Source organism: Ranitomeya variabilis, chromosome 7 (assembly GCF_051348905.1).
Source record: "Ranitomeya variabilis isolate aRanVar5 chromosome 7, aRanVar5.hap1, whole genome shotgun sequence".
Taxonomy (NCBI): Eukaryota; Metazoa; Chordata; class Amphibia; order Anura; family Dendrobatidae; genus Ranitomeya; species Ranitomeya variabilis.
In genome coordinates this window covers 159,333,087-159,360,161 of record NC_135238.1, presented here as the reverse complement: position 1 = coordinate 159,360,161, position 27,075 = coordinate 159,333,087, and the positions used below count along the sequence as shown (strand labels likewise).

Below are 27,075 nucleotides of genomic sequence, written 5' to 3'. Positions count from 1 at the left end.
CATCAATAAATAAGATATTAAATATAAAATAATAAATGAGATGAATAAATAAAAGTAGTAGAGACATTGTGTCCAATGATAACCCTAGTAATAATACTAATAACACACAGGTCACACAGTATGTTAATATATATATATATATATATATATATATATATATATATATATATATATATATATATATATATATATATATATATATAAGTTTTGTTACTGACGTTGCTACATAATATAGCAATTGACATAGTTGCAGAATGTACTGTAAATGGCGACATATAAATTGCACGCAAAAGTGGTTCCTTGTTAGTGTTCTCGCCATTGGGAATGTGTCATCAGCTTCACTAATACTCTTAAACAGAGCTCAGTTGACATATAGAACCCCGAATAGAGCCTTGAAAATGAACAGTAGGTGTGTAAATATCCCTGGTGCCAGAGGACGTGATATTTAGGTTAATATCGCTCAGACTCAGTCCATTGCCTGCCTTGCAGACGTCCTGGATTGTGCCATGTGGCATCGCTAATACGAATGACCCCTTGTGCTTGGTCTGACCGTTGCCCTTTAATCATTTGAAAATCATGTATAGATTTGTCTGGCCGATAGTGTTTAGTTTTCTAATTAACGTCACGAATCTGCAAACAGACCACACTTTGTGTTCCTGAGCTTGGGCTGCTCTGTGCAAAGACTGGAATCCTGCTGTGCAATGTACCTCTCTCCCAGCTACAGCACGCAAACAGTTAATGCAGGAAATGTTAAGACTCTGTCCAGAAACCAGTTTTTAGGGTCACTGAAAATAAGTGTCTGTGTGGTGGGGGACTGGATGGGGGAGAATATTTATCCTTATGATAAGAGAATTTTAGGATCTATAATGTGTTTTATTATAAAGGGCCCATAGGGAAAGTTTTATTATGGCAATTGTCAATACTATATTTTTTTGACTAATATCTATTCTATATCTACATACTTATGTTATTGATACATCTTCGTTACCTCTACACACATAGGTATAATCATAGATATAAAATATAAAATATATAATATATGGTGTATAAAATTAGAAATTATATATATATATATATATATATATATATATATATATATATATATATATATATATATATATATATATATATATATATATTGCTGTGTGTATTTGTGTGTACATATATAAATTGCCTGCAGGGCTTTCCTTCCAACTATTTACCTCTTTCTCCATATAGATACAAATATTTTCATCCATTTTAATCCATACATACTTTTGTATATTAGTGAAGTATTTTTCTTCCCGTCTTTTACAGTTCTGAACTCGTCATTCCTTGATGCGTTAATTGCCTTAATATATTTAGCGTCAAATCCTATGGCCCTTTCTATAGTTCCTGATGAGCAGCAGGGTAGGGGGAAAGATGTTCACACATTCACTGTGGAATGGCCTTACGCTTCTCCTGCTGGGATAGGCCCTTTGTCACTTTACCACATTTCCTTCAATTATTAACGTGCACTTTTTGCAACACCAGCTAGCTGAAATTTCCATATTACTCGGTAAAAAAATTGTCATTTAGCTTAAATAGCCTTTGTAACACACCAATCGCTAAACTAAGAGCCATACATAGTAGGGGGTACGAGCCCGGTTGTTTCGATTGCTCATTTCAGCATTTGTTAATTTTCCATTAGATGGATAGATATATTTGTGGACAGAAATACATATTTAATTATGTGTGAAGGATACTCAATCCTAAAGCAGTTAGGGGAGGACATCTTTGATAATTAAATGTAGTTATTTGATAATTGATTTACTTGTTTGATTTTGGACCAAAAGCTTTTAGTGGAAGTACAGAAAAGAATTGTCATTCAATTGGAATTTTCTAATGATTATCAGTGGCCGCCATGCTGGTGTGGAATCTGTCCTGTTAGTTGCGGAAAGCAACAACTTGTCTGCGTTCAGATATTAAAAAGTAGAAGATCAATTTTTGAAAATAATAATATTGAAAATGGTGAATTTGATAAAGAATAATTCATTAAATTCAAACGATGTAAAACTGAATATTAGGAATTTGATTAATATTTTAGAAATGTGATGTGCAATATGTGTATTTGATTTCCCTAATTTGAGATTTTTATTCTATAAAAGCTTCTGAAAATTCAGCCACTAAGCTTTATTTGACTTGATAACAAAAAATATATAAAATAAAGCATATATAAAAAAGAAATAATATAAAAAAATAATCTATTATACTTTTTAACATTTCTTCACTTTAGTAACTTTTATTATTAGAAATTGTAAGGTGCTTCTAGAAGATATAAGCATCTCATGTTCACCCCTCCCCAAGCTTGATCTATAGTCACATAGGAATACATCAAAACTGGTTGACCATCAGTATTGACTTACAGTCGTTTTCTCGCCTCACTGCATAGCAATGGGCTTCCCAGCAAGTAGCCACATAGGATTGTGCACTATGCCTGAAATGATGATCTCTTCTTATGCCAATGTCGGCCATTAGCTTGGCACGCTTGAGGAGTTACAAAATTAGTACTCACTGCTCCAATACATGTGTTAGGCTTCAATCCATTCTGCACAAAGTGGTGCCTTCAGATATTTTTTTTTTTTAACAAAAGTTCAGCCACAACCTGGACATGATTATAAACCACCAGACAGAGACAGACGACTCTACGAGGCTCGTTGCCTACTGAATACGCTGTGCTTCCAACCTAAAAGCTGATGTATATCCTAAATTCTCTCCTAGTGTTTATGGGATAAGTATGGTCTGTCTAGGAAAACACTACCGGTTAGCCAACAATAAATCTTTTGCAGAATTAAAAGTTGACGTCTTAGCCTGTAAACACAAAATAATTTGTCTTGAAGATATTTACAGAAGATTGTCGGCCTGCTAAGGAGAGGGGCAGTTAAAGTCTTTGAGATGTGAGATAATTATTTTTTGGGGGGTTAAATACTCGTCAGTGTAGTAAATCTAGAAGAACCCAAATTCCTTGCCAATCCCATAGCTTTTTTCTCCATTATTGGCCTGTTACCATAAGGTCCAACTGGCGGTTGAAAACATTTTAATTTATTTTTTACTCTGCATCTTCAATGCAATAATTGAAAACAATTTACTAAATTAATTCATATTTTAGTGCTATAAAGTGAAAAGTTGGTGCTGTGAGTGTGTAATGTGTATACATGGGGAGACAACATGATGTGTACATGGTGTACGCTTTCAGCTATCAGTTCCCCGATCAGGGTTGTAATGTTACATTCGCTCCACGATTGATGAAGTGATTTGTCCAAGGTCACAAGGAGATGACACTGGGATTTATGCATGGGCCTCCCGCCAGACTTCAAGTGATTCATACAGATTTCGACTTCATTAAAATACATTTTGGCTAAAGCTGCTTTGTAAATTGGGACCAAAGTTTTACATAAAATCCTTTTCACAGCTTTTGTTGGCATTATTTCACATGAACATTAAATAAAGACGCTGATAGTCTATGTAATAGTCATAGTCATAGGCTGTTATTTATGTACTTTAGTTTTGCTTTATAATTATTTTATTGATTTTCTGTTATTTTATTCATTTACAATCTACAATATACAGATAAAGATACAAATATGAACCTATAAGCAAACACATTCAGATATTTACATTAATGGACTGATATAAGACATACTTATTATGATACACATCATATAATGAAGATTAAACAACGTTCAGGATCACTTTTGCAATTTTTCTATACTTTATGTATATTTATTGGCTTCAGACTGGCATACTTGATAGTCACTTAGCTTCATTTTATAAAGTCGTATTGTCATTTTTGCTAAAAGTAATTTTTTTTTGCTGCCAAGTTTGCATTTTTTTTAGATTTATGAGTGCATTTGCTCCACTTTGGCATCAAATGACTTAGTTAATGTTAAAGTATTTAATTCAGTTTGTCCTGGTTTTTGGCAATTCATCAATAAATTATATTTATTTTTTGAAAATTAAATCATTATATATTATATTTTATTTATATAACAAATTCCCAGACTATATCTAAATCAGATGGAAGATTTGCTCAGATACGATGTATTTTTTAATTGACTGTAGATGTAAATTCCTTAGCTATAGCTAGTTTGCCCTCATCCCTAAAGACTTCTTATATGAACATCACATGTGCCTCTTCTATGCGTGTCCAATATGATTGTGGCACAGAGCCGAGAGCTGCTAACCGAGCATCAAACTCCTATTAGGCTTTTTGACCCTTATATATATATATTTTTATTTCCAAGTCATTTTTCATATATTGTAATTAAACATGCTGGCACTGGCCTTACACATTGCATTATTTTATGAAGAAACATGGCAATTCTTACAAAGCTATTGCGTTTAAAGATGGACACTTGTGCCTTCATAGACTCCCGAAGCATAAATCCAGAGACTAGGATGGAAACAAATGTAAATCTGTAAATTCTCTGGGTTCTTATATATTTACTACATTTCCTTGTATAGCGCCATCATATCCCTTAGTGCTTTTACAGATATTTTCATTACCCATTGGGGCTCACAGTCTGAATTCCTACATATGGCTTTAGAGTGTTGGAGGAAATCTAACCCTCTCAAAAATTGGGAGAATGTAGAAACTCCTTGCAAATGTTATTCTTGGTGGGATTTGAACCCTGGACCCCAGTGCTAAATACTGAGCCATTGTGCTGGGTCTTAAAACAATTTGGAAGCTGCTATGTTTGATTGTACACTCCAGTCTAGAAAACTAGACATGTAGGATTGTCAATTATTGTTAAATAAATGTTATCCATGTAGGTAGGAAACTCATAAGTATAAGATGAACAAAAGAGATACAATAGTAATCATATGAAAAGATACACTTTCCATACAAAGATACAACAAGTAGCGCTTGCCTTCGAAAACTACTTGCTGCCCATTACATACTCTCCATGCCAGATGTATGATAAACTTAATTTGGACTGTGCATTATTATAGCTGCAAAACAATTCTTAAAACATATACAGTACGCCATCCTTTAAATAGACGCTCGGATCGTCCCAGACAATAAAGGAAACGTTGGCGGCTTTGTCGAAAACAGTAGTGTTAGCCACATTGGGGGTCATTTACTCAAACAGAACATTTATTCTTTGGCCAGCTTTATATAAAACAGTATCTATTCTAATCAATCACAATGGTACCAAGATTCACTAGAGGATGGTCAGAGATTCGAGACCTTGCATATGGGAACTTATACTCTACACGGATGTGTAAATGTTAGAGCATCAAGGTATTGTACCTAATAAATGTATAAGAGGAATTTTATATCAGTGACATTTCATTATTTAGGGATCAGAATTTGGCTTATTTTTTGATAATGAGAGTTATTTGTTAAGCTTCAAATACTAAAGCATAGATACAAGAATATGATGCATTCTGTTTCTTCTAATTGGCCACCATATAAAGATATGTAGTGGATAAGTGTCAGATATAAAAGCTTCGCGAATAACATCCCTCAGTGAAGCGCAGAGAAGCTGTGGACATTTTCTGACATGCGTATCTGATAATATGGTGAACAGACAATACTTTACATCAAGGACAATTTAAACGTTCATTATTTGGATATGTTCAACTGCGAATGAAAAATTGGAATAAGTGTTGGCCAAGATTATTACTCTTCTAGAACGTCTTGTCTCGTTAACATGTCTTTTACATTATGTGTGGGTACATTGATAGAAATGTTGAAACGTCAAGATAATTATTTGTCGATTTATGTTTTGGGAGAAATGTAGGAAAACGCAGTTTCCGAGCTGTGATAACAAATGGGCCACAATACGTTTTTTTTTCTTATGATCTCATTACATTTCCTAAAAAATATCCAGATACCAACTCATACAAAAAAATAGTGCAATTGAGGCTCACTGTAAGGGGTAGCTTTATGGAGTTTTTTTTATATATGTTTTTTTAAACAAAATAAAGTTTCCTTTTTTATTTATTCATTATTTATTTAATTAATTAAAACATTTCTAAGTAAAATTTGCATGCAAATTCAAACATTCTAGTGTTAGTTAGTGTCTGTTAGTCTTGAAAAAAAATTTCTTTTCGGAATTTAAACTTTTTAGTTTGCCTTTTCTTCATTGTCTGAATGCTATACTCATAACTCAGCTCCACTACACCTCTAAGAAACTGGTGGTCACAGGTCACATAATGCCAAAGAGATGGTGTTATTGAAAGGGAAGGGAAACATTTGGAGCACAGGTTTCACTTTATGTACTGTGGGGGGCGTTTCTGAATATCCAGGTCATGCATTCTTCCATGACTTACCAGTATGACAGCTTATTTGGGAAGCAGACCACATTTGCCTGTTTGCTGAGTAACAGACTAACCAGCCAAGACTATACATGTGCCAGTTATATTATTATTTTTTTACATATTTTAAACAGCTCACATTTTTATTATGCAAACAAATTACACTATAAAATGGTCCAATGAAGAAAATGAAAATTTTAGGCAAATTTGTCATCAGAATATTCTGCCCTGTTGTAAAGACAGCAGAATATAGGTACAGATCTACTCTTCTACCAGCAAAAAATACATAAAAAATATCATACTTCTTAGCTAATAGTGGCAATCGGACAATAATCGGGATATATAGTTTATAGGTCTAGCCTATTCATGAGTGTAATGATTCCTCACCAACCCCTGCCTGCTCACAGTGACTGATGGGGGCAGTATATGTAGACACACGGCAGCCAGCTGCCAAGACCAATGAGAGGAGAGGGGAGCAATATACTTATGAATATATACTTATGAATACATTGAGATGAGTGAATCCGAACTTAAAAGTTCAGGGTTCATACTGGACAGTTAGTTAACGCCGAACACAGACTTCTCCCGGAAGTCCGTTGCAATGTTTGGAGTTTCGGGGGAAGTCTGTTGCAGAGAGAGATTTTCCAGCTCAAAAAATTGGGTCCCATTGTTTTAAGTGAGGTTTTGGTTCAAGTTCGCTACACTTCTGGTACCTGAACCAAACTTTGGAATAAAATTTAGGTCATGTACCAGAATTCAAACTTCCACGGCTCCGCTCATTCCTACTCATAAACTGTGTGTAAGGCCTAATTCACACGTTCACTTTTCACATTCGTGAATTTCATTGACAGAACATGTACTCATGGTGCTGTTCACATGCCCATTTTGTATAGGCATCTCGGATCAAAATTGTCCATTCAGTCTATGGGTCCATGAATATCATAGAGAGCACATGGGCGGCATCAGTCTGCAATTCATGTGGTGCCCTTGATTGACATTTTAATGTATAGGAGAAGCTTTGTAATTTATGTATTTATTTTATCATATGTGAAACTCAATGATGAAACACTGATGGTAAAAACGGACCAAACACAGATGAAACACACTGTTTGCATAAGTGAAAGATCACTGATATCTGAGTGAGGCCTCAGATGTTTTCCCTGCTCACTCCTACTAGCCAACGTGCACAATCTTTTGGATGCCGTGTCGTTAAGAGAATAGGAGACTTTTCAACCATACTACCTTTTCTGATGGCAGATCAGCTTTAGGCCACGTTCACACATTCAGTATTTGGTCAGTTTTTTACGGCCAAAACCAGGAGTGGGTGATAAATACAAAAGTGGTGACCTGTTTCTATTATACTTTTTCTCTGATTGTTCCTGGTTTTGGCTTACAAATAGTGATGTAAAATACTGATCAAATACTGAACATATGAACGTGGCCTTAAGGATCCATCCAAGTCCTGTAATACATCACTCCGTTGGTCTTGGATTTTTCTATAACCACATCCCTGACCTCTCACTGCAATATTAAGCAGTATGGTAATGGAATGATTGTCTGTTCAGATGGTATCGCAATAAAGAGTTAAATAACTTTAATGTGACATGCAATTGTGTTATGCATCCTTCATTTCAATGCGATTTGAGTGACTGGAGCCATTAATCATATCACTAAATATCTAAATATATTGTTTTCAGTAATGTTGTAGCTCAATTATTTTGACTATGTAAGGTCTCAAAAAAATGCAGTATATTCCATCTGTTGTCATGTATCTGACATTTTCCTCTAGATTCACTATCTTCAGTACTGCCAAGGTAAAACTGGGTCCATGATATGGCACCCATAGGACTTATGCCACTCTCTGTAATAAGGCGTAGTTTTGCATCAGTGTGTTGGATCCAATTTTTGTTCATTTTGGGGCAATTTGCCCATTTTTAGCATCTATATGGTATCTGAACTTTTTTTATCAAACACAAACTAAAAAATAATTACAATCTTCCATTCATTAAATAGTAAGAATTGATCAGCCCTCGGATGTCGCCCGGATGGCATCCGTGTGCCATCCATTATTTTTTTTTTCAGAGAACCATTGATTTAAATGAATGAACTGGATCTATGACTCAGATAAAATGTTTGGCTTTTGTTTTTCTTTGCAGACACTTGGTTGGCACAAAAAAAATACATGTGAACAGATCCGTAGACTTGTAGGGTTAGCTCGCTGCGCTCTTAAAAGACGAAAGAGCCGGGAACTCTCTCCTACACAAAGAAGGCAAGGTCCAAAATCCAAGGACACAGCATGCACAGGAAAATAGTAGACAGCGTCCAGCAGGTGATGACATTCAAAAAACCTTTATTCTGGCATGCACAGGACACAATGTTTCGATCTGTCGCGGGTCTTTTTCAAGCATGCTGAACGCTGTCTACCATTTTCCTATAATAGATAGGTATTCAATCTGTGGAAAACATGAATGGAACACGTACGTAAAAAAAAGTGGACGTCTGAATGAGCCCTTACTGTATGCACTTGCAGCATACAAACATAAAGTTGTTTTTTTGTTTTTACTTCTCTAGTGTATCCATTTCTGGTTCCCTTAAAAAAGTACTTTCTTGTTGAATGAACCTGGCCTTAAAGAAGTCTTTTTGTGTGCTATTCATTTCTGAAAAGGCTTTTACTGTTATAGATAAATAATAGTTTATCGTCACAATTTACCACTTGTGCGATAAAAAAAAAAAAAGAGCTTTTGCATTATTTTGTGCACTATCAACAATTAAATGTAGCATGTCCGCGCCATATGACTATAACACTACTGTTCTTCGCTATTGATAAAGAACAGCACTCAGACTCCTTTTCTCCGTAAAGCTCTATTCATTTCTCTTTCTGTGCCCTCTTTGTAACTGTACGTATATGTAAAAATTGAAGCAGGTTCATTTTACAAAACTTCGCACTGCTAAAATCTACTGGCACTGGAAGGAAATGAGGATTTTGCATCCTGCTGGCAGTGGACAGGTTAAATTGTCCTAATAACCAGGCAGTATTTAGTAAAATCAAAAGTGCTTTGGTGCTGACAGCTTTATATCCCTACTGGGTAATATTCGCTTACTTGAATTGGCAAGGTCTTTCGGCTAGTAATTTACTCCATAAGATTTCAGCATAAAGGCAGATGATTGATGACTGCAAATGCCTATTTATGAAATTGTTGATTAGAACTTGTAAATCCACGGGGAGTAATTGCGTTCTTTTATTTTTACCCACACTCTATAGTAAATAAAAATCGTTTGCAGATACTGGGATTTTCTTTCCTCCCTTTCGTGAGCTGTGGGTTCTGGTGTACAGAGTTAAATTGTCTCTGAATATTTTTTTTTTCTGTTTCTTTGTGCTACTGGAAAAATGTAAAACCTGTTAAACATTTGCGTGCTATAAAAACATTTGTTCAGGATTTACACTCACACAACAGAAATATTATTGTCATTCACAAGAAATTTATATTATTTTCTTTTGAGAAAAAAAAAACCCTGAAAAGGATTTTAATAATGAGAGTCATTTGCCCCCAGGTGGTAAATGTAAAATGTATTGTGACAGTGAGAACATTCAACTGATTCCAATAGAGCTTCGTCATATACGGACAGATATCTGACTGTGGGAAAAAAAACAGCTCCCCCAGGAATAGCTACATTAGAAAGCCGTCCCACTTGTGATCCAATGCCGCCCCGCGTGGGCACTTAAATGTGAAATAGACACAATTTTAGATCATCCCTTCGTTCAATAGTGGTTAAAATGGCACAGTTTATAAAAAAAAAATTATAAAAAGCAGTCTTGTACTGAAAAGCTATTAAAAAGATTCTGATAATAAAGGATCATGTACATTGCTATAATACCAACTTCAGAGATGTATAGAGATGTAATATAGCACCCTAAGACCATGTTCCCACGATGAGTTTTTGGTGAGTTTTTGACGCTTGATATTTTGGCTGCATCAAAAACACAATGTCTTCCAGTTCCAGGAAAGTGGATGGGATTTAGAAATCTCATGTCCATCGTGCTTCATTTTAAAGCAGCGTAAGCTGATCTGCTGTGCGTGTTTCAAATCCGCAACATGTCAATTTCTCTTACGGTGCGTTGAGTTTTCTGTGTGGATTTTCCCCATTGTATTGGATGCAGAAAATCTGCACATGTGTTTTTAGTGTTGAAATGTGTTAAAAATGCATGTAATCTGCACATGACTGTATCAATAAAGTTTTGTCAAAGCCAAATAATAGGAAGTATCAAAAACAAAGAAGCTTCATTTCAAGTAAAAAATGTGATAAAGAAGCATGTAAAAAAAAAACGCACTGAAAAACGCAATGAAAAAACACAAGTAACCTAATTTATTGAACAGATGCAGAATTGGTGCAGAAAATCTGCAGCAACAAAAGTTTATTGTGGAAACTTGGCGTTGTGAGTCTGTAGGTACCTACTGTATCTCCATATGCTTCTGGTTTTATGCATAGACAGAACTTTCTTTCTTTTGTATTCCATATAAATCTGGCAAAAAACATGCTACTGGGTCATTGGTCTAAGGAAGGATAGTTCCGATTTCACTACCATCACACTCTTTTTGCCAGCATTTTTTTATGCATATTTTTGCATTCTTCAATATTTTATGGTGAGTTTTAAAATTAACATATTTTAGTACCTGCATTTTTAGGTAGATTTTTTTGTGTGTGTGTTTCATAGATCATGATGAGTTGTCCTATGAAAAACTCACCAAAAACTGAACGTGGCCTTAGAATCATGAGTGGTGATGGGCGAACCCCCCGATGATCGGGATCGGTGGGTTCACCCGAGTTTTTTTGTAAAGTTTGAACACCGCACGAACACTGCCGGAAAAAGCAGAAGACTGCCTAGTGCAGTGATTACTGCCGGCAGTTAATGAGCGGCCCTGGAAGCAGATACGGCCGGGAGACAGCTGGACAGGTAAGTATAATTACCGAACCATGGAAACCCGTGATCAGGACCGTGTGACCAAACACTATGTGTTCGGTACCGTCCCGAACTTTACAGTTCGGGTTCACCCATCCCTAATCATAAGTTGTCTGTAGCATTATAAGACTAGGACTACACAGAGACGTGTCCCATGACAGCAATGCTCAGAAAAGTTGCGTGACAAAAAAACATGTGTGCAACTTGCCTGTGACTTACCAAATATTCTGATTAGTTTAGAGCCATGATTTTACTGGGGAAAAATGGCCGCATAGCAGATAAGTCGCACACAAATCACAGTCTCGTCTCATGTACATTAAAGTCTACGGCAAGCGAGTCGTGTTTGCAAGTTGCAGACAGCGCCAGAAAATCCAACATATGTGGAAAAATGTGCAACTCTGGGCTACAGTCTCAGGAGGTCGCAGGACGCAATACGATGCCGTAGGAAATAAATAGGTGTGATGTCGCAGCGTGACACCAAGATTTCAGTTTCATGAGAAGTGGCCCTTGCCTAAGGGAATTGCCATTTATGCAATACTGTAATAATGACAACTGACCAATATCCAATGACATGATGCCCTTATACACGGGCAGGGATTTGTAAAATATGTAACATTTTGCGTTTGCGACCAAATAACAATTATACACAGCATAGTATTAAAAAGGTTTGTCTAGATCAAAGAATCACTTTATGTTAGTCCCCTGAAAATAAATGATAAATAATCAGGGATCAACAATATTCTGCATGGGATCCTGCATTGTTTCGCTGCATTGCCACCTCAGGGGAAATGAAGCATTGTAATATATAATAATATGAATAATAATAATAACCAGCGACAGAGAGGTGTTATTTGCACCTCATGCTAATGGACAACACAAAATGTAAACTTCTATGTATTGATTGTGAATACCCTCAAATAGTATTTATTTCTATACGGTGAGACCAAACAATCCTTTATCATGTGAAGATTTACTTATGAACAAACTGGTTCTACGACTTTGATAAAAATATATTTTAAAGCCTTTTAGTAGGTGGCAGTTGAATTTTGCAGCCTGTAGTCTGAATTCTATTTGTAGAAGGTAGTCGAGTACTGTAAATGGCTGTGTGTCATCTTGAATTGATGTCTCTTATGCAAGACAGCCTGTAGAAAAAAAATGTATAACTCTTAGTTAAAGGGAAACTGTCAGCAGGATATCACTCCAAAAACTATTTGTATGTGCATGTAGCTCTTTCAAAGACAAGTCCAGCAACACCTTTACATGGCCAGTCCGTTCCTCCGTTACTAAGAAATCAGTGTTTGAATTGATATGCAAATGAGGCCAAAGGAATATTGATAGATCAGAAGCTTGTGTCACTCCAGCTCTATTCCTGCCTAGCACCACCTATTTCTGTTTGACTGACAGCTCCTTTCTCTGAAGTCACACAGCATTGATACTGTCAGTCAAGCAGGAGGAGGCGGTGATGGGTGGGGAATAGAGCTGGAGCGACAGAGGCTTCATATCTACTGCCTCATTTGGATATATATTTAAATACCAATTTCTCAGTAACAGAGAAACGGACCGACCATGTAAAGGTATTTCTGGACTTGTCTTTGAAAAAGCTTCATGCCCAAATAGATTGGGGATTTGAAATCCTGCCGATAGATTCCCTTTAATTGTGAGTTATTTGATCCTTTTTAAGCTGTCGTTCACGCAATTGCAGGTTTCTACAAATATTGGAAAGACATAACCAACTAACCAATGGATCTAGCACATGGCCATTTTGTTCTTTTTGTAAGAAGTGTCACCTGTGATACTCTGATTACAGAATATCCCACTGCTGTGACCCCGATTAGCTAGAACTCTACGGAGAAAAATGGTTCTTGCAGACAATCTCAGGTCTGACTAATTGATACAGGTGTCATATTAAGGGTCCGCTCTATTAACTCAGTTTGACCTATTAGAATCTTTGAAAATGAGTTTCCGAAATCAGACAATCGCATTTATGTCTTTTCATCGGAAAAAGGGATTTGTAAAAGTTATATACAGTGTTTGTAACTGTAAAATCTCATTTAAAGACCCATTTCTCAATGTACTTGAGATCTTGACCCTCACATTTCAGTCATTTTTAAAAACCGTCATGCATAGAGGAGACACAGCTTTGGCACTCTGATGCTTGGATTTCATGTGCCGTGAGCAGCCACATGTAACACACTTTTACTTGCTTGATGATGAAGAATGTGAATCAGTCAACTGTGAAAGAGATATGGTAAATTAAGAATTGAAGGAAGGTTTTTTTAAGATTATGGGTTTTTTTTAAGATTATTATTATTGCTTTTTAATCTATTTTTTTACCTTTTGCTTTCTTATATTTGAATAGCATTGTAATGATTTCTAATATGGCTGATCACATTTGAACCTTAATATAAATCTGTGCATGTAACAGGACTCTTTTTTGGTACTTCTTTTGATTGCACCTTTTCTAATAATCATCTTTTTTTTTTCTTTTCACCCCAATCTAAGCATAGACAGAGTTAGAAGTCGGAAGACAAAACACATGATTAACTAAATTATTGTGCACGCTTCCCTGGCAAAGATGTCCATATATATATATATATATATATATATATATATATATATATATATATATATAATCAGATTTGAAGCAGTTCCTCTCCACTAATATAGTTCATGTATGTGTGTTGGTTTGTTGTAGATAAAAATTAGCTGTTAATGGCTTTTTTTCTACCCCCCAAAATTGTTTCATTTTGCTTTTTATCTATAACTAGGTAATTTTGTTCTTCCCATTTTTAGGACAAAGATCAGTGTCCTATATGCCTCCTATGTCATGGAAAAACTTTTCATCTCCAACTGACTGAAGCTTATTGAAAGCTTTACTGTTTCCTTCACTTTTGATGATAGGTTTATTAATTTAGTCTGATAAAAAGAAGTTAGGCATGACATGCTTACACCATGCTTTACTTTGCTTTGCCCATTAAGTTCTTTGGAGAAAGTGTGGACAATACGGTAGCAGTTTAGCAGCATGACCTGCAAGTTGATCCTCACCCTGAGGGTGTAGAATTTAGCTTTAACCTGGCAAATAGATTGCAAAGCAGCAGTGAGACCAAACACAGCAACAAAAATAATAGTCTCTTCAAATCACAGCAGAAACATATGCCGAGATAGCTGCATCGGAGAAGTATAAGGCCGGGGTCACACTTGCGAGTGCAATGTGAGAAACTCACGCGAGTCTCTCACATCAATACCCGGCATGGCCGCCGGCACTTGGGACTGGAGCGCTCAGCTGCATAGAAATACATGTAGCCGCACACTCTGGTCCCGAGTGCTGGCGGCAGTGCCGGGTATTGATGGGAGAGACTCGTGTGAGTTTCTCGCATTGCGCTCACAAGTGTGACCCCGGCCTAATATAGTCTGATAACAATCCTGCATGCTCCTGTTTGGCGCCACTATAGAGGAAAGCTGTCATCAGATAGGTCCTTTAATAATGAGCAGTTATAAGAGGTTCATGGTTATGTGCCTCTGTTAGCGCTGCTGCACCCCTTACATGATGTCCCAAATTATCATTCTTTATTTTATTGCACAAATTGGGAATCAACATGTGACAGTCCATAGGTTGTTCCATCTGATTAGCGCGCCCACATGATATCTCAAAAAGATATTGAAATCACAGAACATTAATTCAGATAGAGGGAAAAGTCATGTGGCTGTGTCACTCGGATGAGGATCGCAACGTAATGCTTGGACTGGCCGTCAGCTTTTCTGACCTGAGCGTGAAAGCTCTATATAAATAAATGTCTGTCACCCTCGGGCCAGGAGAGCCTATGACCAATCAGAGCATTGCGATCCTCATCCGAGTGCCTCTTCCCATATGGTGTCCAACAATGAGTACCATAATTTTTGTGGACTGTATATATAACATATCAGTCACATTAGTCTATGGGTGATTTATTATACCTCCTTACAGAGCTATAAAACAGTTTATGTGCCCGAGACCTTAGTTTAACATTTCACCTTAAAGGGGTTGTCTGGCCTCTATGTGAATGTAGATTTGTGAATCCTCATGTTGTGCATACTGTGAGGATTTTCTGGTGCCGGCGCTGGGAGCGGATGGTCATATGATCTCAAGTATGCGATTTGCATAATTCCCACCAGACGTGTCTGACCTTCCTTAATTCACTTGTATTGAGCGAGGCCGCACAAGTCTGGCCGTCATGTGACCACATTCACATTTTGCCCATTCAGCAAATTCAGCCCGTTGATCTGGGTCATCCTCGTTGAGATGCTGCAGCAGCTGGATTTTGTAAGGGTGCCATTTGTGAGCAGCTAATATCCGCCGCAGGGATGTTCGACTGATGATGAATTTGCAGAATGGGCAAAACAAAAATTGGAACAGGACCCTCAGTTTACACAGAACATTATGTTCAGTGATGAGGCACACTTTTTTGGGTGGGTCATGTATATGGATACACCTAAATAACATGGGAATGGTGACAGTTTTCTTGCATAGGGTGTCTTGCGCTGAAATCTGCTGCAATGTGTTCACCAGACATCAACACAATTTCTACCCGCTCCTCACATGTTAACCTCTGCGACATGTCAATGGCTGCAAACAAAGAGAGACTTTTGGCAAAGTCGGCGTCTCATGAAACCCGATCCGATCCCAGTGTGGGTCGGCCACGTGGAACGCGAACTTGGCGCCAAAGTCGCGTTTCGAATGACGCCTTCCCCGCCATTTTTTTGAGCCAATTAATTGTGGGCAGCGTGATGACATAGGTTCCGGCTCCTGCGGCATCATAGTGCTATGTTACGTTTTCGGACGTAGTAATTTCCGGAGTCAAAAAAATAACATATGCCTTGCACGGAGGAGAGAGAGAGAGAGAGAGAGAGAGAGAGAGAGAGAGAGAGAGAGAGAGAGAGAGAGAGAGAGAGAGAGAGAATAAAAAAAATTATTTCATTGACATACATGGGGTTTCGTGTTCCGGGTCCGGAACCCGACTTTACAGTAGAATCGACCGATTCCATACGATCCGACATCCGAGAAGGTCGGGTTTCACAAAACCCACCTCGATCCTAAAAAAGCTAAGGTCGCTCAACCCTACTCAATAGGTTTGATGTGTCACATGACCCTCTTCCCATTGGAAAAAATAAAGTTGGATCCAAAATGGCCAACTTCAAAATGGCCACCATGGTCACCACTCATCTTGAAAAGTTTTCCTCTCCCATATACTTATGTGCCACAAACAGGAAGTTGATATCACGAACCATTCCCATTTTATTTAGGTGTATCCATGTACATGGCCCACCCTGTATAGTACCAATATATTCTGTAGCGCTGCACACATTGTGTTCACTCAGCCTACTGGGTCCTCATAATCTAACTGGCTCCTGTCTCTATTCCTATGACATACAGCCACATAAAATCTATCTATCTATAAATAAGAATATACATACCGTACCTATTTTTTGTCGATATTTATACACACAGTGTGTATTATTTAATTGAGCTCTATTGAAGGTTTGCTCCACCCTTCTATACAGATTCTCCTAATAATACATTTTTGTGGCTTCTATATATATACTTTCTTCTACATAACATCGTAGGTGGGCCGAATGGTTATTATCTGTCTCCAGATTCTATACTTTAAATTCTTTTGAGGGATTGAAAATAGACTCCTTTAATGCTGCCTAAAAAGTTCCCCGGGTCTTTTTTTTCCTGAGGTTTGGTTCATATCCTGGTCTGTTATTAGCAAAAATGACATATTTAGTTACAAAAGGAGCAGAGTTGTGGATATGATGTTTGCAGTAAGTGAATAGCTGGGATACTCCCATGAAATATGCGTTATGAAAGTGCAGCATGTTTTTCACTTTTAACCCCTATCCAACTGGCACTTTACTGATCAGTGATTATTTTTTTCCCCCGAGGGGTAAGGGGTTATTTTGTCTGGGGTGTTAAAAGAAGCAGCTTGTGTTTTTATAGCCTTAGCTCTTTTGGGATATCCCAAGTCTGTAAGCCGGAGATCATGCTGTGTTCGACCTATAGGACAATGAGACTCGGTAGGGAATCTGCACTTCAGAGCAGTCTTGTCACTTGTCAGCATGTTAACAGCTCCCTCTTTCTTACTGTGCAGTCTTGTCTTATAGGAACATTGAAATCTTACAGGCAATGTACTCACTCCTGAGTCCGTCCATGCTTTTCTTTACATTCTGTTTTATGAGCACTAAGTGAGCGAGAAAATACAAACCTGACAAGACACAGTAATATAAAAAGTTGAATGAATCCAAAACGGAAGTCTTATAACGAAACCATTACCTTATTGGTCAATCATTACAAATATATATTGAATTATAGCTATTATTACACGTCCACTCCTACAGGTTCATGACAAGTAAACCCACACTAACCATAAAACTGTATCTCATGAAGACAAGCTATTTTTTTCAATTGAAGCCGGCCTGGCAATCAGTGGCTAACAGATGCAACTTCTGAAATGCCAGAGGAGTTACATCTTGCCGAGTATTCCCCTTTCAGAGGCTTCTGTTAGTATTACTTTCCACTCCTTCATATACATGCCTGACCATATAATACATAGACGGACAAGATGCTCATTTGATTGATAGCTATTTTTCCTGATTCCAACATAAATGTAAGTAATAGGCTTATCTTGTTTATTAATGAAGAAAGGAGAATTAGCTACTACTAGGCCCATTTCAATGTAGGTTATCTCCCCCTGAGAACAAAGAATCGGGCAGGTTAAAATACAACATGCCTAACTCTTCCACAATAGATTTGCAACCTGGAGAAAGTTAGTAGAACCCTAAAGCCCCATAGTACACCTTAGACTAATTGTTGTTATTGACGGGTTCAACTAAGAATTCAATGCGTATGGTAGCTCCGGGGGGGGGGAAACATTGATGTTGATCCGGGATGTTTTCAGACTGCTGATCATATCATCCCAGACATGTTTGATGGCGACTTTTTCGTAGAGGGTACCGGAGGGCTGGGCCATATGATCGCTCCTGTGTATGAGAGAGCTGGCCGAGATGGCTGCCTGCATAACAGTCAGCCAATCAGCCAAACCATCCATCATTTGGCTGATAGCTATCTAATGAGTATGGTGAGCACAAGGGCCAGCTTGTGTAAGTTGAAGGGAAAGGTGGCACTCACCATCCCTTTAAAATTCTTGTTCATTTGAACACCAGTTTAAAAAATAGTTGCAAGAGTAAATAGAACACGTGAATGGACGACGGCCATTTCGTTCCTCACCGGGTCCTTGAATGAGGGACTTGAATTAGGGCCAGCTTGTATAATCCAATCACCTAAGGTATTTTAGTTTAGTGGTTGATTGGCAGCACTTTTAGTGAGCAGTTAGACGGCAGCACAAGTAGGACCAAGGTCAGAATGCAGTACACGGACTGGCCAGCGTCTCTCCCGACCCAAGCATGTCAGCTTCATGTCTTTCTATGCAGCTGTCACTCTCGGGTTGGGAGAGCCGCCAGCCAGTTGGTGCATTGTGTTCTGATCTTGGTCCGATTTATATGGCCATCTGACTGAGTCCTTCCATGAGCCAATATTCACAGAGCATGCATTCTAACGATTGCATCAATGGGCCTTTAAACATTAGATTGTTGCCAAATCGTATCAAAATTGGTATGTTGGGGAAAACATGCATAAAATGTATAAATGTCTATAATCAGGTCCAATTTTGCTACCAGAGGGAGCACCAAATAGTGTACCTCCTTCTAGATGTCCATATTTCTAGGCAGGACATGTGAACATGGATTGTAATAGTGGGATATCATCATCATTACTGATTTATGGTACTGTATATTCATTTAATAGAATAAAAATAATATAATCAGGTTTTCGATGAATGGCATCCTTGGCTATATTACATTGATCCATGGATGAGATTATGCAATTCTTTACTAGAAAATAAAACAGTTTCTCTAAATATGAAAGCAAATACAATCCATATGTGCTGCTGACGTAAGTTACGTAATTGTTGCATGTAGGTAAAGCTGTGCTGCTTACACTCTTCACATCTAGTTAGCGGTATGTGGGTTGGGTAAGAATATTAAGTTGGGTCCAAATGTTCAGTTTTATGTCATCAGTCAAGCAAGTCAATGTTTAGCCATCAGCTCATAGTATCTATAGTTTAAGTAAACTTCGAGTAAGTCTTTAGAAGGAAAGCCTCATGCGTTACAATAAGCCGTCTGCATTCATAATTCAGTAGTCTGCAGTGTGCGGGATCATTAGCTTCATCTGTATCTAGAAGCTTTGCTGTCATGTAACGCTGTTTAAATCCAAGTTATTGAGACACTTCTTGGTGCAGGTGGTAGAAAGTAATTCTGCATATGGTAATAAACAATGGTCTCATATAAATAAGGGCGTAGAACCATAAAAAGTTGGATGGAAGTTTTGCAATACGGAAGGATATTGCGGGCTAGATAGTTGACTTGCCTTTTATCTGATGAACGGTGTCAAAGGGTATCTCCTATGTAGTTATTATGGGTCATGCCTTTGTATCAACACCTATATTTTACAAAAATCAGCACATGTTGACAGCGTTTAACACAATCATTACAACATATACAGAATATTGACAATTGTATTCTTTTTTGCAACACATTAAAAAGAACTACATTTTAAAAGGGTTGAAAAAACCTATTTGTGCTGGAAAGGACTTGTGAGATTATTTGTGTGTGTCATTTACTCTACAGAGCCCCTTTATTTAGAAAGCACAGATTACACCTCTGGAGAATAAATAATAACTATCTTATAAATAATCTCTATCTTCATCATGCAAAGGTTTTATGTAGTTAATGGCAGCAGGGCACAGAGAAGTATACGCCTTCTGTAGCCTAGATCCGGCAATGCTATGGATTACATGTACTCATTGTGGCCGGAGAGCTCTGGCACAATAGAAAATCCTGAACGAACTCTACACCGAGAGATTAGCACAGTCTATGTACTATAAATAACGGCTATTTAGGGCTCGATACTATATGTAAAGATATAAATTGTCCATTAAGTAGAGCACATGAAAAGTTACACATATTGCAATGAAAGTCAGTGACAGATATATTAAACAGACAAAAGATTTCAAATATTTGGTCATTTCACTATATATATATATATATATATATATATATATATATATATATATATATATATATATATATAATCTAGCATTCCATATGCCACTTTCACACACACATATATATATATATATATATATATATATATATATATATATATATATATATATATATATATATACACTGCTCAAAAAAATTAAGGGAACACTAAAGTGCCACATCCTAGATATCTCTAGATAGAATATCTCAGTTGCAAGTCTTTATTCATTACATAGTGGAATGTGTTGAGAACAATAAAACATAAAAATTATCAATGTAAATCAAAATGAATATCCCATGGAGGTCTGGATTTGGAATGCTGCTCAAAATCAAAGTGCAAAATCAAATTACAGGCTAATCCAACTTCAGTAGAAATGCCTCAAGACAAGGAAAATGATGCTCAGTAGTGTGTGTGGCCTCCACGTGCCTGTATGACCTCCCTACAATTCCGGGGCATGGTCCTGATGAGGCAGTGGATGGTCTCCTGAGGGATCTCCTCCCATACCTGGACTAAAGCATCCGCCAACTCCTGGGCAGTCTGTGGTGCAACGTGACGTTGGTGGATGGAGCGAGACATGATGTCCCAGATGTGATCAATCGGATTCAGGTCTGGGGAACGGGCGGGCCAGTCCATAGCTTCAATGCCTTCATCTTGCAGGAACTGCTGACACACTCCAGCCACATGAGGTCTGTCATTGTCCTGCATTAGGAGGAACCCAGGGCCAACCACACCAGCATATGGTCTCACAAGGGGTCTGAGGATCTCATCTCGGTACCTAATGGCAGCCAGGCTATCTCTGGCGAGCACATAGTAACATAGTAATATAGTTCTTAAAGTTGAAGGAAGACTTTAAGTTCATTTAGCAGCTGAGAAAGGCTCCATAGAAAAAGCTGAAAAGTAGCTTGCTTTTTCAGTATTTTAGATGTGCTGCCTCCTTTTTTGGATTTTTATGAACTTTTTTATGAATCTTTTTCGGGATTTGCAACCACCTAGGCAGTGCTGCTGTTTCTCTGGATATATATATATATATATATATATATATATATATATATATATATATATATACAGTATATATATATATATATATATACAGTATATATATATATATATATATATATATATATATATACATATACACTCACCGGCCACTTTATTAGGTACACCTGTCCAACTTCTTGTTAACACTTAATTTCTAATCAGCCAATCACATGGCGGCAACTCAGTGCATTTAGGCATGTAGACATGGTCAAGACAATCTCCTGCAGTTCAAACCGAGCATCAGTATGGGGAAGAAAGGTGATTTGAGTGCCTTTGAACGTGGCATGGTTGTTGGTGCCAGAAGGGCTGGTCTGAGTATTTCAGAAACTGCTGATCTACTGGGATTTTCACGCACAACCATCTCTAGGGTTTACAGAGAATGGTCCGAAAAAGAAAAAAAATCCAGTGAGCGGCAGTTCTGTGGGCGGAAATGCCTTGTTGATGCCAGAGGTCAGAGGAGAATGGGCAGACTGGTTCGAGCTGATAGAAAGGCAACAGTGACTCAAATCGCCACCCGTTACAACCAAGGTAGGCCTAAGAGCATCTCTGAACGCACAGTGCGTCGAACTTTGAGGCAGATGGGCTACAGCAGCAGAAGACCACACCGGGTACCACTCCTTTCAGCTAAGAACAGGAAACTGAGGCTACAATTTGTACAAGCTCATCGAAATTGGACAGTAGAAGATTGGAAAAACGTTGCTTGGTCTGATGAGTCTCGATTTCTGCTGCGACATTCGGATGGTAGGGTCAGAATTTGGCGTAAACAACATGAAAGCATGGATCCATCCTGCCTTGTATGGAGCATCTTTGGGATGTGCAGCCGACAAATCTGCGGCAACTGTGTGATGCCATCATGTCAATATGGACCAAAATCTCTGAGGTATGCTTCCAGCACCTTGTTGAATCTATGCCACGAAGAATTGAGGCAGTTCTGAAGGCAAAAGGGGGTCCAACCCGTTACTAGCATGGTGTACCTAATAAAGTGGCCGGTGAGTGTATATATATATATATATATATATATATATATATATATATATATATATATATATATATATATATATTTATTTATTTATATATATACCATATACACATGTGAATATATAAAATGACGAAAGATGAGGCGGCACAAGCAAAATGCAGTTGGTAGGTGCTATCCTGCAGATTACGGCTCAGTAACCTAATACTAAGAACGCAGGCAGCACACTGTAGGGATATAAGAAAAGTGAACAAACTTAACTTCCCACTTGTTTAAAAAAAAAAAAAAAGTTTAGGTTCCAGAGAGCCTTTGTCAAGTTTCCTTGTTCATTGTTTTTTATATTCCTACAGTGTGTTATATGTGTTTCAGGATTAGTTTGGGTGGGTATTAGCTGCTTGGTATTGTAATCTATGTTTATATGTATGGTGAACCATCGTTTTTTCTTTCTGCACTTTAGGAACCTGTAATGTAATGTGATATCATCCCAACAGCTTCATAATAAACATACCCCCTATAATATATTCAGTTGTTGCTCTGTCTCTTAACGATAATCAATTAAACATGTACTCCTCTAATTGCTGCCAAATGAGTTAAAATTGACTTGATGCATCACATCCATTATGTAAAATGGACTTGAAAAGTACGGCCTTCGCTCCTGGCCTTTGTGTATATGCAGAATTAATAGTTCTACATTCACCACATGGTCTTCCCGCTTGATAAATAAATCTAACACTGGACATAACTAATGCATATATACACTGGGTAGATAAAAGATGTCATATAACGTATGAAGTTATTATATTCGCAGATGATCATGTTTTAGGGTTAGCAATAGCTACTAAAAGCCTGGGATGATGTATATTTAAGTTAGGCCAACTTACAATATTAGGGTTGGGGTATTCATTTAATCAAGTTTTTTTATTTAGAGAGAACCTGTCTTCAGATAAAAAAGTGGTCATTTTTGCTCTTGTTTTATTCTTACTGCCCCCACACACTATGTTCACACTGCTTTAGGCTCCCATTACTATATCGCACATGTATATCTGCTTCATTTTTACTTTTATTACATGTTTGTTTTTATTTCTTTATTTTTGCATTAGGGAATTTTTTTTATTTTCCCTTTTCACTGCCCTTTAGGGACTTAAACCTGTGCTTGTTTTATATTTTTTTGGTATACTGCTATACCACAGAATTTCGCCATATAAAGAAAATCATGGACTCCCATGTAGACAAGCCAATGGCGAAGCTTTACGGAAGTATCAAGATGGCAGATATGGAGGTCTTCACCAGTTGCTATGGCTACCGATTGGCAACTTGTTGGCTATATAACACAGCTGTCACCTGCTGTGTCTGGAGCCAACCCCACACACATGCATACTTACATATATTCACATTACAAGTCGAGAAGAGGTTAATGGTAGAGAGGAGCACATCAGACAAAATTCAAATTCGCCTATTCATGCATTTTTTCCCGAGAATTTCGATGTGTGGAGAAGATATTCCTCAGCGAATTTAATGTCCCGTATCGTTATTTGGTGTCTCTCCAGACTCCAGAGCATAATAACTGTAATATGTAAAAAATAAAATAATCATTATACTCACCCTCCACTCATTTCTCCCACCCCTCTGCTAGTCACTGCCACCCATCCATCCTGTGCTGATTCCTCACCACTCTTGTTTGAATCTTCGGTTCTCTCACACGCTGCCAGTCTTCCAGGTGTCATGGCACATGGGAGGGTCCTGCACAGGCGCATGGGAGGTCAACAGCACCGCGGCATCACGACTTGGGTCATGACCTTCTGCACACATGAGCACAGCCCTCCCAGTTGCCGTGGCACTTGGATGTCCAGAGCCTTGGGAGAGGTATGCGATTCCAATATGAGCAGCGGGAGGTTCTGTAATAATTATAGGGGATAACTCAGGAGACTCTGCGTGGAACAAGACAACTACAGGACACAGTTTTATAAGTGGTAAAGTCTATATTATCACACGGTGATTCAAACAGGTGCAGAGAGAAACTCAAGTCCACAACACTTGGTGTAAATATTAAATGCAGCTTAGCAGTCTATAGGAAACTTCAGAGGAAAATGCAATCACGCAGAAAGTCTATGAAGCACAATTATTCTTGAGGATACTTGACACGAATAAGTCCTTGTTTTAGTCCAAACACAGATAGATATGCTTATAAGGCAGTTCAAATAATATCTTAGCTCAACCAGGGAGGCCTGGGTGATAATCTCAGGTTTAAGCAGAGCAGCAACAGCTTACATGCCAGCAAATGCAGATGGAAGTAAACACAAGCAGATGAAGGAGGATTACTGGAAACTGTTGTATGCAGCAGGAACTCAGAGCAGAGTAGCAGGATCACCACACAGGTTCACAGGAGCAGGTATATAGCCAGGGAGTCACCAGAGTAAGGAGCTGGATGCAAGGCAGAATACTCTAGCACAGACTAAAGGCTGGGAGTTTTATAGCAGGAAGACACAGTGCACATGAGACCAAAGACGCCATCTTGGAAAAGGGCAGTAATGCACAAAAGGTAATAAAAAATGTTCAGAGTCCTGACAGGTCCGAAGATGTGGCGTGGAGCAGGTGGTAATTGGGGAGGGGCCTAGAGGTGAGCGTTGAGGTGAGTAGAATTACTTTTCTTTACTTTTTTAATCTTTCGATGGCCCATTATGGTTCAGGAAAATGGGTGCCAGTGCCCGCCATTTTATTGGATCCACACGGAAGCAAATTACAAAAAAAAATCAGAATTTTGGCAAGTGTGGATTTTTGTAAATTTCAAGAAGAACACAATTCCACTTGAATCTATTTGCGCACCTCTTAATGACCTTAACTAAGGATATGCTATCAATCTTAATTTCAGAAAAGTCCCTTTGTCACTCTTATCAATATGAGATAAACATAAAATTGGTAATTGCTCTCATACCATGAGGTCACTACAAATCCAAGAAAGACTTGTCAGCCCTTTTGACTCTTCTGTTTCAGTAAATACTCATATTTCCCATGATATTACAATTCTCACGCATCTTTCCTTCTGATTTTCGGTTGTCAGTTGTCATTTTTTTCATGAATAACTGATGTGCTGCCCTTGTTTCTACACGGTCTAGTACTGTCAGCACTGAGTGGATCATTTCAGTTTTAACATATGCTCCAAGATTTTTTACATGGAAAATATATATATTTTTTTAATAACTCAGATAGTTTTATTAGGTTTTGCATATAAAACATTCAACAAATACAAAAAACAAATCCTATCCTACCATTGTCCATTCTTGTTTCCAATTTAGTATATCAGGTTCAGAAATAGAAACATTGTTCAAACATAATTTTAGTGGCAAAACAATGACTAAACATGTTCTTATATGTATTGTGTAGAGTGATCTATCATTTTATTCAGCGTCAGTATTCTAGTAGCCAAACAGGAGGTTGCCAGCAACGGTGTCCATAACTTTTGTCAAATGCAGCATTTTTCTTTTTTGCACATAATTGAAGCTATTCAACAAAACAAAGATGTCGGGAAAGCCAAATGTTTTTTGGGGGTTAGCGAGTGATAATTAATTTTTTTTTTACTGTGTTTCATTTTACCAGGAAAATACATGACTTGTAGATCTGTAATGAGATAAATATTGGTATTCATACATGGGCTAAATCCAAAGCAATTTATTATCCAGATTTCCTGGATTAGATGTAAATGGCTAAACCTCAGTGTCTGTATAGTAATATGTGTTTTCTAGCTGTACAGAAAAGTATCAGTGTACATCGCACCAGAACATCATAGAAAACACAAGTGCCCATTGTTTTTTTTTGTGACAGTCATCACCATGTCATCAATAAATTGGGTGGTCTGTATGACTATTCTGCCATATGGTCATATAGCTGTGACTCTATCCTAAGCCCACTAAGGCACTTTATCCCAGGAAGATCTTATTTTTATGATTGGGACAGCTATTCTATGGCAGCTAGCGGGATGTACCAGTGTAGTTCCATTTGCTGGGTACATTTTAACAGCAAACATCTGTAAATTAGAAGATGGCGACCACCCACTGCAGAACTGAAAAGGCATTGTTTAGGATTGCTTGCTTTTTAATGTGCCCGTGGAATGTGACTGGCACAAATCCAAACCATTGTTCTTTTTTTAAAAGACCTGTTGTGGCGGCTATGTTTATCCCTTATTATATGATAACATATTAGTGCATGTATCTTCTTTCAACAAACTCATCCAACTAAAGCAATTGCCTTCCAGAATACTGTATTTTCACCTCGCAATTAGATTTTTCTAGTAAAAAATATCCTTAATACTATTATAATGTAGTATAATCACACTGATTATGCAATTTTTCTTCTGATATTAATTTGCAAAAGCCCTGTATAATTTAATTGTCTGCCTGTAAATGGTGATTGCTTGTATGTATGTCGCCAGTGATGAAAAGCACATGATACGTTGTGTTTGTACGCAGTAATGAAGTCAATTTGTAATAAAAGAGTGGTGGCAGTGAATCTGTGTCATTCTCAATGTGTCATTGTTCTCAGATCCGATGTATTTGTGAACCATTGTGTTACTTTTTGTTAAGAGCAAAAGTTTCTATGCCATAATTTTTGGACCTCAAGCGTTGTTGAGTCAATGTTCTGGCACCCCAAATGTTAGTATTTCAGTGTTCTGGCACCCTATGTGTT

At 37.6% G+C, this 27,075-nt stretch overlaps 1 protein-coding gene across 3 annotated transcripts in view; it reads left to right on the top strand.

The window, feature by feature from the left end:
• SATB2 (SATB homeobox 2) overlaps positions 1 to 27,075 on the top strand; it is a 238,710-nt gene that overhangs the window by 2,455 nt on the left and 209,180 nt on the right. The window lies entirely within an intron of this gene.